The 15983-nt window shown below is 38.2% G+C and overlaps 1 protein-coding gene and 1 long non-coding RNA gene across 20 annotated transcripts in view; one reads left to right on the top strand and one right to left on the bottom strand.

Moving 5' to 3' along the window:
- GRID1 (glutamate ionotropic receptor delta type subunit 1) overlaps positions 1 to 15983 on the bottom strand; it is a 533233-nt gene that overhangs the window by 184474 nt on the left and 332776 nt on the right. The window lies entirely within an intron of this gene.
- Positions 8395 to 10273, top strand: LOC137478554 (uncharacterized). The gene is made up of 3 exons (XR_011001646.1): positions 8395 to 8491; positions 9216 to 9494; positions 10103 to 10273. It is a non-coding gene; the product is annotated as an uncharacterized lncRNA (long non-coding RNA).

Below are 15983 nucleotides of genomic sequence, written 5' to 3' on the forward strand. Positions count from 1 at the left end.
TGAAATAAAGCTGTAAACAGCTGGGGTTTAGGTGAAGTTTGGCGTTTTTACAAATCTACTAATGAGTAATATTTCAGCAAGAATAAGAAAATAGAAGCAGCATGCTTTAGCTGAGCTATCCTCTTCAACAGTTATAAGCAGAATCTCTTTAATGCTGGAAGGGCTTGAGTTTCCTTCTCCATCACTGTTTATTTCAATGGCATCTGGTTTTCACACCTGCCACTTTGGATATTTGGTTTTGCTGTCTACTTCAGTATGGGTCTTTTGGGTAAGGAAGAGCATAAGGGAAAGCCAGGAAGAGAAGTAAAGAAAAACAGCAATGAAGTAGTTGTCCTCCTCAAGAGGTAAAAGCTTTCTGACAAATAAGGTATCAGCCCATGCTCATACAGTTCATGTTGAGATTCATTTACCTGACAAATTACTCCCCCAAACTTCTAGCTTCATTATTTCCTTAGATAATTATGCCTGCATTTTTTATTTCTGGAGTGATTTGTGATGGTAGTGAGCATCTGGCATCGTGTTATACACAACTTTCTCTCCAATTAATGTGAGGAAACAAATGTCATTTTAGGGATTTTTTTTTCCATAAAGGTTAAGTCCTAGGTAAGCTTCAAGTACAAATATAAACACACACTTTTTCACATACTCAAATCCAGGCCAGTGAATGCAAAATCAGTTGCATAACAGAGTACATGTAACCTTTTCACCCTTCTATGATTATTATAAATATGGCATGAGCTCTTCAGAAAGAGCAGTAGGGAGATGTTCTTCAGAGAGACTCACATTTATTAACAGCCAACAGGTACTAAGCCCTGCAGTTCCCTCCACCTGAGGACCTCCCTGCATGGCAGAGCATTGCTCTGGAAGCATTTATTGCCTTTTCAAGGCATCTCACTTTTTGTCTTTTTTCTCCTCAAATATTTCAGTCTTCTGGTAGAGATCTTAGCCCACACCTGGTTCCCAAAAGAAGGATGGAAAACCTTAAAATGTCTGTGGAGATATTTGTTATACACAGAGATAATTCTGTCCCAGAATAGCTGTGCATGTGCTGGAGGGTATCAAATTCAGGCATATCCTCAGTGCAGATACTCTCTGTACCCAAGAAAAGGAATCTGAGCCAGTTGAGCAAAGAAGCAAGGATGTGTCTGAATCCTCCAGATTTTCAGATCCTTTGTTGAGATTCACATCTTCTGTTCAGCTTACAACTCCTTACAACTCTGTGGACTAAACAGGCAGTTTAGCCTAATTTCTCCTGACAGTTCACAGTTGCAACAAGCCCCTTCTTTGTCTCTTGGAACAGTATTTTACAGCTGGCTTCTCCTTCCTGTACATTTTGCCTCAGTTTAAGATGCATCCACCTTTCATTTGCTTTTTGTTTTGTGGAGGTGGTGGGGTGTTTGTTTCAGCTCATTGTTCAAATTGTATTTAAAATTGCTTCCTGCCACTACTCATGTATTTCAACTGCTGTTTCCCAAGATAAAAATGTCATCTGTGTAGACCACCTGCACTCTGTGACTTTATAAAAAAACTTGGTGTTACAATAAATGTACCCCACAAGGGAGGATAAAAACAATTCCAGACACATAAGGAAATTAGTGTTTCTTTGGAAATCTATCCTAATCCACTGGATACCCATCCCCTGAGCTTGCTCAGCAACAGGACCACTACCCTGAGCTGACCATTTTTCAAGTGTCAACTTTGAAATTGACCAAAACAATCCAAAAATGTTGAGGACACAGGAACAGAGAGCTTTACCTTGGATGTGAATCTCTCTTTATGAAGACATTTGCCCCTTTGGGCACCTCAGCTATGCCAGGCCATGTAATATTGAGGCTACATCCCCTGCCCCTCTCTGGTGCACACAAGGGCCAGCCCAGGTACAACTGGCTGCTGCAGCACCACAGGACACCATGACAGCCCCTCTCTGGGACAGGAGCATTTACAAAGATCAGATTAACAAATCATTCCTCTGACAGAGGAATTCCTATTCTCTGGAGCTTTTGTATTCCAGGATATCTTCACGGAACTGAATAATTGCTGAAGAGAGAAGCCTGATAAAAACAAATTTGAATTAATGCTGTAAAAGTGTTAGTGCTAAGGCTGAAGGGTTTCTGACTGGAATTTAGCCAATCAGGCCAGGAATTTAGCCATCTATGCCTGAAGTCTTAACATTTGTAGGAAATGCCACCTAGGAAATCTCATATAATCTACCAGACATGCCAGTGCAGCAGGTCTCCTTTCAGTCCCAGTTGAATACAGCTACCTGACAGTATCTGAGTTCTCCCCAGTGAAGTTCCATCCAAATAAATATCCAAATTCAGTGTGTAAGGGTTGTCTACAGACTTCCTCATTAAAGTACAACCTGAGCAGTGGAGCCAGTCAGTTTCTACATCACTGCTTGTGACTGATGTGGCTGTGGCATCAAAACAATTTAACTGCATCATCATAACCTCAATTGAACATAACAGGAAGAAAATCATCTGTAAAGATGAAAGGTGTGCTTTAAAGAAATATATAATTTAAAAACTGAGAATAACAAATTGGCCACTGAAAACAATGTATCTTGACCTAAACTCTGCTGTAAACCAATCTTTGCAATGACAGGCACTACACCTACCAGCTTGCAAATAGCAGTAAACTCAACTGCAGGGAGGTTTTAAGTGAACTCGACAGCTGTTCATCCAATGTCTTGTTCCTGACAGACTCAATCAGGTACTGTCTGAGCTCCTAAAGATGTCCAGATCTGAAGCTATGTTGTTTATCTCTATTTTCAACTTTCCAAAACACAACTCATGAGTGCTGCAAGATAGGGCTGTCAATCTCTAAATATAACAGGGGATTCATACCCTGTTGTCCACTGATTTCTGCTTTTCTGCTTACATATCCATGATATAAATTAAATGCCATGAAACTGCTTATTATCTTTTTGTTTTCCATTCAGATTCTCAGGATGTGTTATTTGCAGCTAATTTTATTTCTCTCAGTATTGTCTGAAAGGAGGGAGGCAATTACAGGTACATTTATTAAACTAGGTATCCTTTTCAATTACACTCATCCTGAGCTTTGAAAGTTGGCAGTTTGGTCTTTATTATGGGAAAATAATTTTTACAAGGACACATTGAAAGGGAATGAGTATTAGGGGGGAGAGGAGGGAGGGTTTTTGCTGCTTGTGGCTACCTCATTACATGGCTGAAATTGCAACTATTTGTAATGCTGTCTTTGTATAACAGCTAGCACCAGTGTCAGCATTGCTCAACATGCTTCAACACAGATTTATTACCCAGAAAACTTTAATAGTGGTAAATGTTTCATTTATGGCTTAATTTAAAAATATTAATCTATTAGCAAGGCAGATGGATGGAAACTAGTTTCCATTTCCTCTTGCAGGGCTTTATGCCATGTCGCAAACACGGCTATCTTCAGCTAGGAATATTGGTCTACTGAGGTCAATACAAAATGCAAATTCACTTCAATGCTACAAAAATCAATTCTTAAAATCTGTGATGTCCCCAAACCTTTCAAGACAGTTTATTAATGTTGGTTGATGAAGACCTATAAAGCTGCTGCTTCTTGTAAAGAAGAGACTAAACCAAGGTGGAAGAGTCAAGAGTTCACAGAAGGAAGAAAGAAATGCAAATATGTTCAGCTTTCTTGTGTGGTTGCTTTATAAGACTAATGACCACATGCAGAAGTACAACATACAATTCAATAGAAACATAATGACCTTAAATGGGATTTTGTCCATCTTTTAACAACTAAATTTTTTCCACCCATGAAGAAGCATCAAGGGTCACACAAGACACAGCTACTGCTGAACATCAAAGGCAGTCTCTCAAAAGCTCAGTGTGCATCAAACAAATAATTGATGCAAAAAACCAGGACCGACTCATCATATTTTGTTGGAGTAAAGGGCATTCAGCTGAATCCCTGGAGAAATTTTACATTGCAAAAACTGAACTCTATTCATTATTCTCCCCATTTACTCAGTTCAGTCTTGCAACAAACTCCAAGGCAGTTAAAGCTTTTCAATAAAGCCAAAAGGGAACATAAACAACTGAGTGAGTTTCCATAATGAGAACACCCACACATCCACTGCATGGTGAGGCAGTGCCCTGTCACAGTCAAATATCACAGAAGCCCCTATGCCTGTAGGAAAGGATGGTATTAAACTACTGCAGTGCTCCTCTAGCACATAAACTTCCATCTTAAATGATCTGAAAAATAAAAATTTAACAGTTTTTAGGTTTCCATATCTGTAACTCCTGCATGCGTGTTTTGTATCCCTTGCAACAGGAAAATGTAGAATTCCATTGACAAGAGTGCCGTGGGAACCAGATAGTTTTTCAGAGGATGGTTATAACAGAGATGATTATTCAGTTATCAGCATCAAAAACAGGACTTAGAAGAATACACATTGGTGCCTGCAGAATACTATCTCAGTAGCAGCTTTCATGATCTGTCAGGAAAAGAAACATACCCACTGAAAGCCATGGAAACCACTTCTAGGAAAGAGTCAACAAATCCTTTTTGTCAAGTCCTTGAAGTCTGCCAAGAGCTCTAATATAATTAGCAAAGGTTTCTTTCAGAAGGCAAGGCAATCTAGGAGTTACTGCTTTGGGCTGAGATGAAACGGTTGAGAGCCGATTCTGTGACTGCCACTGGTCTTGCAAAGAGTCCTGGGCAACTCCATGTGCTCTCCTCTAATTTTGCTGGGATCAAGGGAATAAAGCCAATTGTGGCAGAGAAACATGCCTATGTCTGCCCGTGAGTTTCTGTGGTTTTTGAACAGCTATTATCTTCACATCCTTCCAGACAAAGAAAAACCATTCTGAAGAAGAAACATATCACCAAGAGAACAAAGAGCTTAGAAAACTAGAACATGGTCATTGTGAGGTTGTTGACATCAAACACTCTTCCAAAAGAAGGTATAAGCAAGAAGGAAGCCTTGGTCATGATTACCTAAAATATCAGCATACAGATATATATGTATTATATATATGAATTTTTATCCGTATACATGGCATTCTGTAATTCTGTAAATAAAATCTTTTATCCCCCCACCCCCCAAAAAACCAAACTTGACTGAGCATTTTGCAGGCCCAGTTAAAAACAGTGCTGGCAACTTGGCCACCAGCTGCACCCCAGGCAGCCCATTTATAAGCAGCTGAACTGAACCCCAGCTGTGCTATGTCAGTGCTACAAACCCAGATTTGAAATGCCTTGATAAGACTCAAAACACAACAACTGCATTTTGTGTACTGCATTCTCCCCTGTATCTGTGTAATTTACAGTTTTTCATGAGACTTGGGATGCAACAGAAGCCCAAGTGGTCCTTTTGTGTAGTGCAAAGCCTGCAACTGAAATACAGAAATATCAATAAGGAGGTTTATGGCCTGAAAAATAATGTGTCTTTTTGTTTCACTGCTGCTGTAGATGAACTCCCTTATTGACAGAGCACCCCACTGTTGTGTCCCTACATTAAATTAACCCACTGCAGTACTTCAGTGAACGATCAGTCCATTTACAACAACATCTGTTCTACAAAAAGCTAAAATAAGGAATAAGCTTGTACATTTGGAAGGGCTCTAGACACTGGATACCATCAGTGTGATATATTTTCAGAAGAATTTCTCACAGAATAACCAGGGGAATAGAAGAAAGCACTTAACTCCATTTAACTACTACAGGATATAATCATACCTCTTTACCTCATCTTAGCACTTAGAAATAGCCCAATAGAATAAATATTTTCTCCATTATTTAGACAGAGGATAGACATATGGAAGTTTTTCTTTTCCTTGCAGGCAGTCTTACTTTAGTTATTTAAAAACACTTTAGAGTCCAACGAGTTAAACACTGGCAGACAAGCAGCTATAGCTGAAACACAGCTGGGAGCAGCCAGATCCCAATCCTGCAATGTGTTTATCTGCAAAAAGTGAGAAAGAAATCACCCACTGTTGACTTTATTGTTCTAATTTCCAAATTTGGAGGGAGAGAGCATGATATTAGATAGTAGATTTGGAAAAAAAAACAAAATCAAAAAACAAAACAACCATATTTCTTAATTCTAGACATTGGTTATGAGAAGGAATGGCAATTAGAACAAATTATTTAAATGCCTCAATTGTGTAGGGAGGTGCATTTTAATATAATCAAATTATTGCTCTAATTTCAAAAAATAAATTTGTTCATCACTTCACATTAATTTGGTCAAGTATTACTTCCAAATTAAAGCTGAATTAAGAACATTTGTGGTTTTCTTCTAAAATCTTCAAATGAACATCTGCTTTCCTCAAAGCCTGCAATCAAAGGTGTCTCCAGGTATACTCCCGTTGTTCTCCTTTTTTTCTTCACTAGGGTTTTGCTAGCCTAATTAACTCACTTGCATCATCCCATTTTACAAGAATGACAGGCCTCAAAAGCATCAGCAACCAAAAAAATTAGAACCACAAAGAACTAAACTACACAGAAGGACCACCATGAAAAGGTTAGGAAAGATAAATCAAGGATTAAATCAGGAATGCCCTACAGTTTACTCATGGCATAAGGATATTTACCTTGGCAACATTAGAGCTGCACACTACAAACCTCTCCATCCTAAGAATTGTCTTTTAAAAAAACACACAAAGCTGAATGAAAGCTTAGACTTATTCTGAGAAATACACTTGCAGCCTATAAATCAATGAAAAAGTTGTTTTGAGGTTGGCCAGAAAACCAATGATCAAGGTGGGACACTATTTTCTAAAAGAGTTTTGTTAATTGTTCTAGATGGGGATAAAAACCTGCAGGTCCATTCATCAAGAAAAGTTGGCATTTCAAAATCTTCCCACAGATAACAAGAATCCCCAAGGCCAAGCCCTTTCTTTACCCACCAGCCTCTTTACCTTTCCTCATCTTGAGTTAGTCACAAACTTTTAAAAGTGGTAGCTGAGCACAACTGAACAGGAGCATGTAATGTAATCTTCATGAAGCACGTAGTGAAATTTATTCCAAATCATAGGCAAATTTCATTTAAATTTTCACTGCTGAACACGCCCTCATTCAATATTTGGCAGAAAACTGCTGAAATCCGTTCTAGGTCCAAATCATTAACTTGTGCTGTGGTTTTATTCTTCACTTTCTGAATCCACTTATTCCCAAAACCCAGAAAACTTTGACCCTCCAGGCTGACACCAACTTTAATATTTCTAATTTTTTTGTGTCCAAAAATATTGACTGAGTCTTTCTGCCAGGGGTCATGTGGCCCATCAGACAGCTAAGATCATACACCCATACACTTTTAACATATCCTTTCTTACCCTTAGGGGCTTTGAAATCTCGGGGCATAAACTAGAATTCATTGCTACGGGAGTCTGTGGAGGCAAACATTTCCAACAGGCGTTTCCAATAGGCTCAAATTAATAAATTAAAGGCAAAAAGATAGATATAGAGAAAGAGAAAGAGAAAGAGAAAGAGAAAGAGAAAGAGAAAGAGAAAGAGAAAGAGAAAGAGAAAGAGAAAGAGAAAGAGAGAGAGAGAGTGTTGTTACGCTGAGGAGATGGGGAGCAGTAGAGGGTGGGAGGCTTGCCTATTGTCCCCTAAGATCTCCTGCATTATCACAGACAGAAGGCTGGAGATGCTGGCATAACCCAGTAGGGAATTTAAGTTGTAATTATTGTTGTTTCTCTGAAAACACATTTTTGAGCTCAGTCATCTGTTTTATTCCAATTTGATCACTAGCTCTGGCTTTCCTTCTCAGTTCTAGTCTCCAAAATACCTTCCTTCTTTTAATAGCAAACAGTTCAGATTCATTTTGTTATCCTGATATGAGCCATTTTACCTCTTCCCTTTAAAAATCATGCTTGCTGCTAAAGCAGCACTCTTCTGAGTGTCCAGTCTGTGACAAACTGTGCAGGACTGAAGCTAAAAGAAAACTAAAGGAAGAATAATGTAGGATTTGGAGCCACTGCATTGCAAACACACGACAAGAAGTAAGCTTTAAACCAGGCATGATTCCATGGGTTTAAAAAAACAGATGAAATGTCTAAATATCATGCAAAGTACTACACAGTCAAGGTCAGAACTGCAGCTGAAGTATGCAAGTGTGAGAAGCAGCCTAGCACTCCACTGCTCGAGAGATGAATGTTCTGTAAACAGACCAGTTTGAATTCAGCCTTTTGTGACAGAGCCACACACACACAGCGTCAAGGAACCAGGTAACAATGACAGCAAATGAAACCATCATCATATTCTCTACCTGACTATATAGGAAGGTCTGGTGAGCTTCTGGGAAGAGGACAGAAGTAGATTTTCAATCCTGAAAATCCACTCAAGGCAAAGAGAATATGTCTACATCCTCATCTAGAACTCTTGTCTAATAAATATATTCATACAGAATACACCCACAACTTTGTGTTACGACTTAAGAGCTCACTCTCAGTCAATTTAAACAGAAGGAGCAAAGACTGCAGAATAATTACCACATAGGTATGCCTAAAGCAGTAATATACAGGTGTATTTGCTGATCTTTACCTATTTTCTTCTCAAGAATATAAAGTCTGTGTGGTTAAGGCTCTTCTAAATGCATTTTTTATTTAATTCAGTAAAAATATATAGAAAAACACACATTATTTAAGTATATTTACCCTAAAAATGTTTAATACTTGCATGATGACTATTTATTATGAAAACACTACATCTAAGAATATAATACATTTTAAAGTATTCTTCCATTCATATATCAAAAGTAGTGCTCAAAAATCTGTAAGAAAATGATTAATGATATCCAAATGCATTAAGCACATTATTACTTCAATAAACAACCCTTAAAATATTCTGATTTATTTTTCAATTTTGCTAGAAAGCATATTTATAAAAATAAGATAGGGTTTTAAGCCATGAAACTGGATATAAATCATTATCCAGAGAGCTACCCTCAGCTACCCTTTTCTCACTCTGAAACTACTGAACCAGAAGTATTAATGATGGCTTAGACGTATAATTGATGTGAATTTTGAAACTTACCATTACAAAGTAGCAAAAGAAATAGAGAAACATGGTGTAGAAGCTCATTTACACACTAAGACTTAATATTTGTACATTACTCCAGTACAACTGAAACCCTCAATGAAGCCTCCCCAAATACTGACAGATTTAGGCCATTTAGGGCAAAAAGTTGAAAACAGAGCACAAGTAAATTGTATCTCTTATGCAGCTTTTTTTTTTTTTTCTTATAGGTTCAAAACCACTCTAAAAAGCAGGTGATGATCCCTATTCTGGCAGATGGGAACAGAAGAAACAGAAGCAAGATAATTTCCTGATGTTAGACCTCCTGCCACAGCCTGGGACAGACAGCTCTGTTTCTGTTTCAGTGACTGACCACAAAACTTCTGGTGTGAAGATCAATTGTATGGTGTCCTTTTAAACAGAGGTGCAAAGAGCAGCCATTGCTTATGGCTGTCCATAGGAACATGTCCGATATCAATACATTTTAAGGAGCCAGTCAGTATCATCAGGTGATTCTGACACAGGGGAAACTAAGACACATGGCACAGTGATGGCCTGCCGGGGTCCAGGGTCAGCCAGCAGGCAAGCCACAGAGCTGGGAACTGAAAACAAGGCTCAGTCAAGTCAAGTGTCAAACATCTCAGCTCAGGAACACTTACCAAAGGCACACAGTGCTGGAATAAAAATCCAGATTGGTTATGTATGCCCTGCTCAAAATTTGGGTCCTTTTTTCTTATGTACTCATTTATTTTTCAAGTCTTTATATTTAAGAGACAGAATTATTTCTTCCCACCCCCTTCAAAAATATACAAAAAGGAGAGATCTCTATGTAACCAGACAGAAAATTCACAAAAACAGTCCTAAACTGAAAATGAAGCGTCAGTTTTAAATATTTGAAACCCATGTACTACCATTGTTCTATTACAATGTAATACATTATTCATCTTAATTGAAGTCTCTAATTTCCAATGCAATGCCAATATTCCCATAAGCATGAAACATCCTTCCCTTGATTACAGATTTTAAAATATATATTTTATTGGGTTGACTGATGTCTGCTCATCAGTTACTCATTCAAATATGCTGAATAACCTTGCTCTTCCCTACTTCTGTTTAGGTCTAACTGGCAGATAATTTGGAAAGGAAGATCAATGATGGACAGAAGTGAACTGTTCCATACCACAAGTTGCCCGTGTCTTTAATCATCACTGTTGTCAAAGACAATGTAACCAAGAAAATCTTTAATCATTATTAGTAAACTTGATGAGTATAGAAAGAAACTAAATTGTAACAGGCAGAACTTGAATGATGGCAACTATCAGTCATTAATGTTTCAAACTGAAAGGCATTTTCCATGTATTATATATTACACCAAATTAAATACGTGTCAGCCAGTCAAATAAAGGACATTGATTCATTGATAGAAGCCCAAAAGACAAATAGTACATCTGAATGAGTCCATCAGTCTTTACAGAGTTATTTAAAACAGAGTCACAGTATTTAATGAAAGGCTGAATTTGGCTTTGGCTGGTTAATGCATGCTGTTCCTAGTTCAAATCAGATGAGTTTAAGAAAGTTGCCTGAGGTCATTTCTGTGCTACACCACTTTCCTTCTGCTCCTTTCCATCCAGTAATACTCTTCTGCATTGTTGCCCACTTTGCTTCATCACCTTGATTAGATAAGTTTCAGACATACTTTATCCTCCCTTTATTCAATTTCTTGGTATATTTTAAAAAGAAATGTCTTTTCTGGAGGTCACCAATGGGGTCAGTTTGCAGAACATCACAGACAAAGCCGCAGTACTTCTACACTAAGTAAAAGAATTGCAACTCCAAGAGAGAAGAATTCTCAAAAGCCAAGGAAAACTAGTAGAAAGAAGAACTTAAATGATGGAATTGTATTCAGCAAGATGAATAATAAAAGGAGATGGAATAGAAATACTCTGAGCAACAAAGAATCTAGAGACAGCAGCCTTTAAACTGCTTGTTTTTTTTTTTTACCTCATGGCACAGAATAGAATATTTTTTCTCACATGACAGGTAAAATTTTAATATGAAAATCATCAAGATCAAGAATTTAGTGAGCTTTAAAAGAAAAAATAACTGACCCTAAGACAAAATATATGCAGAATTTTAAAAATTAATTATAAAAAATATTTTAGAAGTGATTAAAAAATCTAATGTTGCAGGTTCTCTCTCAAAGAGTACCAGCAACTTTAGCATGTGGGTTTACCTCCAGAGTTCTCCTGATTTCCATTGGCCCTTGTGGTGCTGGGCATCAGCAAAGTTTGATTTCATTTCATTTCCCTGCTGGTACATCTCTGGGATCTGCTGTGGCTACACTGCAAGGACTTCAGAGCACCAAGCACCAATTCGCCCATCCCAGGACATGTGAGGCCATCAGGAAGGGAGAACTGAGATCACAATGATTCATTTCTTATGTCTCAGCAATTGCTCTATATACTCCAGGGAATGCAGGGGTAATTTCAGATGTACGAGCAGCCTGCCACACTGATCATCTCTCAGGAGGTAATTACTTTTGATCAATACCAACTTATTTGCTGCAGTCTGGCAAGTGTTTGCTTAAAACAGGACACTGAGAAGTGGTGATTCTCTTATTTGCCCATTGTTGTGGAAGGAACACTGTCCCCACTACACCACTGCTGGGAATTTGCTTTCTGAGGGAACTGAGAGCACCAGCAAGGAAGCTTGGGAGCAGTCATGATAAGAAAAGAGTTAAGAGGAGGGTTTTCAAGCCCTCTAATTTGAACTCCATTCTTAGGAATGAAAACTTGGCCCTGGAAAATGAATGCAGTCTGGCCTAGCAAAAAGGTATGGAGTCTATCTCAGATTTCAGCTAATGCAGATGTCAACATACAGACCTAAGACCAAAGGAGCAGAAATTCCTATGGCTTGATAGAAGCAGAAACTCCTAAGTCTTTAAATGTCCAGGGCCTGAGGGACAAAGGGAATCCAACCCTGTGTTACTGTAAATTTTTATTTCTACCAGTTGTGACAAAAACCCCAATCTTTCAGTATGTGACACATGGGTAAGAGGTGCTACAGCGCTTCCCTGAGCCTGCAGTCAGCACAGAAGAGTAAAGTGGCATTGACAATTCTCCTGGGCCCTTTCTGAATATGCATTTTTAGAACCTACAGGCATGGATGCATTGCTATCAGTACAAGAAAAACCTGAGCACAAAAATTAGGAATGTTACTTAAGGACATGTTCTGCTCCAGAACAAGTTCTAGGAGTTCATCCATTCACACCCTCATAACTATTAATTTTGTTCTACACACAACAGAAAGAAGGTCTTTGTGATGTAGCTCTGCTATGTAAGGCCCTAGAGTGATCATCTCATGTAAATTTTCCCTCCTCTAAGATTACTTTGGGGTTTTTTTCCAATGCCATTAATCTTTGATTGACAAACTGAGTTGATTTTGAGTATCAGAGTCAGATTTAACCAATTTTCCAATCGATATATGACCTAAGCTTTTGCTATAACAACAAAGTCAACTGCAACAATGGTATTATAGTGTTCTGCTTCATTAATAGAGGGCTCCATTTCACCTAATTTCTCTTACACAATAACCACATGGCTCAGCATCACAAAATAAACTCGTTGCTAAGCTGGCTTAAGTCAACAGTTAAGCCCCTTGATTTCTTAGGCTCAAAAAAACAAAAAAAAAAAAAAAAAAAAAAACAAAACAAAACAAAAAAAAAACCCAAAAAAAAACAGTGCAAAACCTGTGACATTCACTGACAAAGAGATAAAGCATCTGAATTGCACTTTATTGTTGAAAGAACATGAAATAATGATAGCCCCACTACAAATGAAGTGACAGAAAGGCCTGAAAGAATGTTCCAAACTGCACGTGTGTGACAGCTGCATCTGCACACGTCCCTGCATCCAAGTGTTCCCTACTGATCTGCTTCTCCTGCGACCCAGCCCAGCTACTGTGGGCAGGCAGGACAACTAATGGGTCATGGAACAAGTTGAAATAACAAGCCATGAGGTTAAATAGAGATTAGCTCAGTTTAGTATAACCTAGATATCAGCTTTCTCATTAGGAAAAATCACTGTGGTAAAACAGTGAAGTAAGGCACTAAAATAAAATCTGTCCAATGACTTTGGCACTCTCTGCCCACATTCTGCAGGTAGCTCAATACAGATCTGACAAGGTTGTGTTGGCTGCTTGGTTTCTTTGACATCTTAAGGCAGAAAGTGTGATCTGATCCTAAGTATGACTTAAATCATTCATAAATTAATATCAAATTCTTATTATCAATTTTCACTGAGAGAGGCACGACATTAAGTAGAACTCCTAGCATTTTTCAATCATCTAATTTTCTCAAAAGGAGCGTTTTCATGGCTAAAAATGGTTTTGAGCCTATAAATAGGGATCATCCATCCAATTTTGAGATCCAGTCAGACGAAGAAAGTGTGGAAGTCTTGGTTATAATTTGTTAATGTATTATTCCAAACCAACTATTGAGAACTGCAGAGTCTGGGAAACAAGGACGAACACTAGAATCACTTCAGAGAGGGAATAATTGTAGACCAAACAAGGTAAAGCAGAACCCAAATATCAGAACAAATAGAATTTGCCCTCACCAAAACTCATACATTTTATTGGACAGAGGACTTTACTGGCTGCGTTTGATTTCTCCATCAAACCCCTAAATTAAAAGATTTTCTTACAGTCTTTTTTATAGTCTATGCATACAAATGCATACTCATACTATTTGTCTACAATCAAAGTCAGTATGCATTACTTTTTATTATATCTAGGGATAGCAAATACACAAAACCAGAAGTTCTGTTCTACACAAACACGTATATAAAATTTGCTTGCCAATTTGAAGAAACTCATTTGTAACCTTAGCAACATAGCTAACGAACCGGATTTCTATTGGTAGTATTTTTAATAGCTTATATCATACTTCATTTGCCACTCTTGAAGGGAATTTACTATTTATTGGCAGAACCAGCAGCTAACAAACCCTTGTCATTGAATTACATTTAAAATTCACTATTTGCTCATAAATATTTAAATTAAATACAAATAGGATTCTTGCAAGGCAAGAACACTCCCAAAATACAAATACAAGTCTCTGCATTCTCTCTCCAAATTTACCATTTGCTTTCCATCATAAGTTTGCCTTCTCAGTTCTGTAGAGTTATATAATAGAAATGCAGATAAAATAGCAGAAAACCAGTTCCAGCAATATATAAATTATGAGAAGCAGAAGATTAAAGATGTTTGCTGAACTCCTTCCCTCCATGACGCACTTGTTCACAATCATCAATGGATGTCTCCAAAAATTCATGTCTCTCTATTAGTGTCAATGTCTTCTATACAAAACAAGTAGCCCTCAATTTTCAGTCTCTGCAGTTTCAGATTTCTATTGATCCCTGAGGGCTTAAGGGTAAAATTCATCCTTGTTCAGACAGCCTCCACTTAATCCTGTTGACCTACTCAAGAAATGAGATATCATGGTAATATTAATATTATGAATCAGCAGATGGCATTTTCCCTAATTTTATCAAAATTCTGTGACTCTGCAGCCCCTCTTGATGCTCTTAAACCTGTTATGAACTTAATTTTTAAGCACCATTAAAAGCCCTTAGCATCACCTTCTGAAATCTCACCTTTATACTTTGTGTTTTGCTACTGTCCCAGGAGGTCTAATTTTGTCTTTGATGCACAGTCAATTTTTTCCAAATATTTTCTCCCAAATGATTTAGAAGACTTTCAAGGGATCAAGGGAAAAAAACAGCTCCTTTCTTGCTCTCAGAAAAAATCTGCTCTTGTTTTGAAGAAAACTGCAATAAATACACAAGCAGAAGGCTATTCACATAGATACCTAAGAGTCTCCTTTGACTAGACACTCCTAATTTGAGATGGAACAGACAGATGGTCCTAACCTGTGCAGGTAAAACTCCTGTTTTAGCATCAAATAAAAGGGCTGCCCTCAGAAGAGAGAGCAATGGAGAGCACTTCAAAAGCCCAGTACAGACCAGGTGCAAAAGTGGCAATTTGCACTTTCCACAGATCCACTAAGAATTTCACTGCCATTCTACACCTTGTTCAGCTTAACTGTGGTCCTTGACATCAGCAGCCTGGTGACATGCCCTGGTGGAGCTTGACTGGGCAGGGACACAGGACAGAAGGGAAGTGTCTGGTTTATCACAAGGTTTGGAAACCTCTCAAACCAAGAACATTTTAAGTGTCGGAGAAGAGAAGTTTTACAGCGAGCACCAAGAAGAAAGCAAGGTCAAACTCAAATGAAGGGACTGGCACCAAAACTGTGGCTACCTTTGCTGCCAGAATTCTGGATGAATAGGCTCTACTTTAACCTTTCCAGGAGCCATACTGCCAAAAAACAGCAGCAGGAAATGCACAAACCAGCCATTTTGACACAGTTCCCTTGCGCATTAGAGAACTTCATGTACTCTTATCAAGAGCAACAGAGCTGGAGGGAGTTTGCATGGGATTTTCTTCAATAACATTTTGACATTCTTCAGAAGATTCAGCTGATGAGTGGAAATTCCCTGCCTGAATGAGGGCAAGACACATGCAGCATTCTGCTATTCCATCCTCTCTTACTCTTGCCTCACATGCTGATGATGTTAGTTTACCCAGCTTTTTAAAAGACAAACCCCATTCCCTTGCTTTCACTCTTGTGCAGGACCAAGGGAGAACAGCACAAGACTGAGGAACAACGTGCACAACGGCAATCAGGCAGGTTCAGAAGAAGGGCAGTGCATCAGAATCACTAATTTTCTTCCTAACATTAATATACTGTAGGAAACCGGTCATTCTAGGTGAATAAAGAATTTGTTGATTTACAAAAAGGGTTTTCAAAGTTTTCTCAAACACTCATTATATGGATAATTCAAACCCAAGACAATGACACAAACATCTGATCTGCCCAGTCATCTAAACTACCCCATCCACTTAGCTTGTCTTGTTCTCGTTACTTTGCTCTGATT

Source organism: Anomalospiza imberbis, chromosome 8, assembly GCF_031753505.1.
Source record: "Anomalospiza imberbis isolate Cuckoo-Finch-1a 21T00152 chromosome 8, ASM3175350v1, whole genome shotgun sequence".
Classification (NCBI taxonomy): domain Eukaryota; kingdom Metazoa; phylum Chordata; class Aves; order Passeriformes; family Viduidae; genus Anomalospiza; species Anomalospiza imberbis.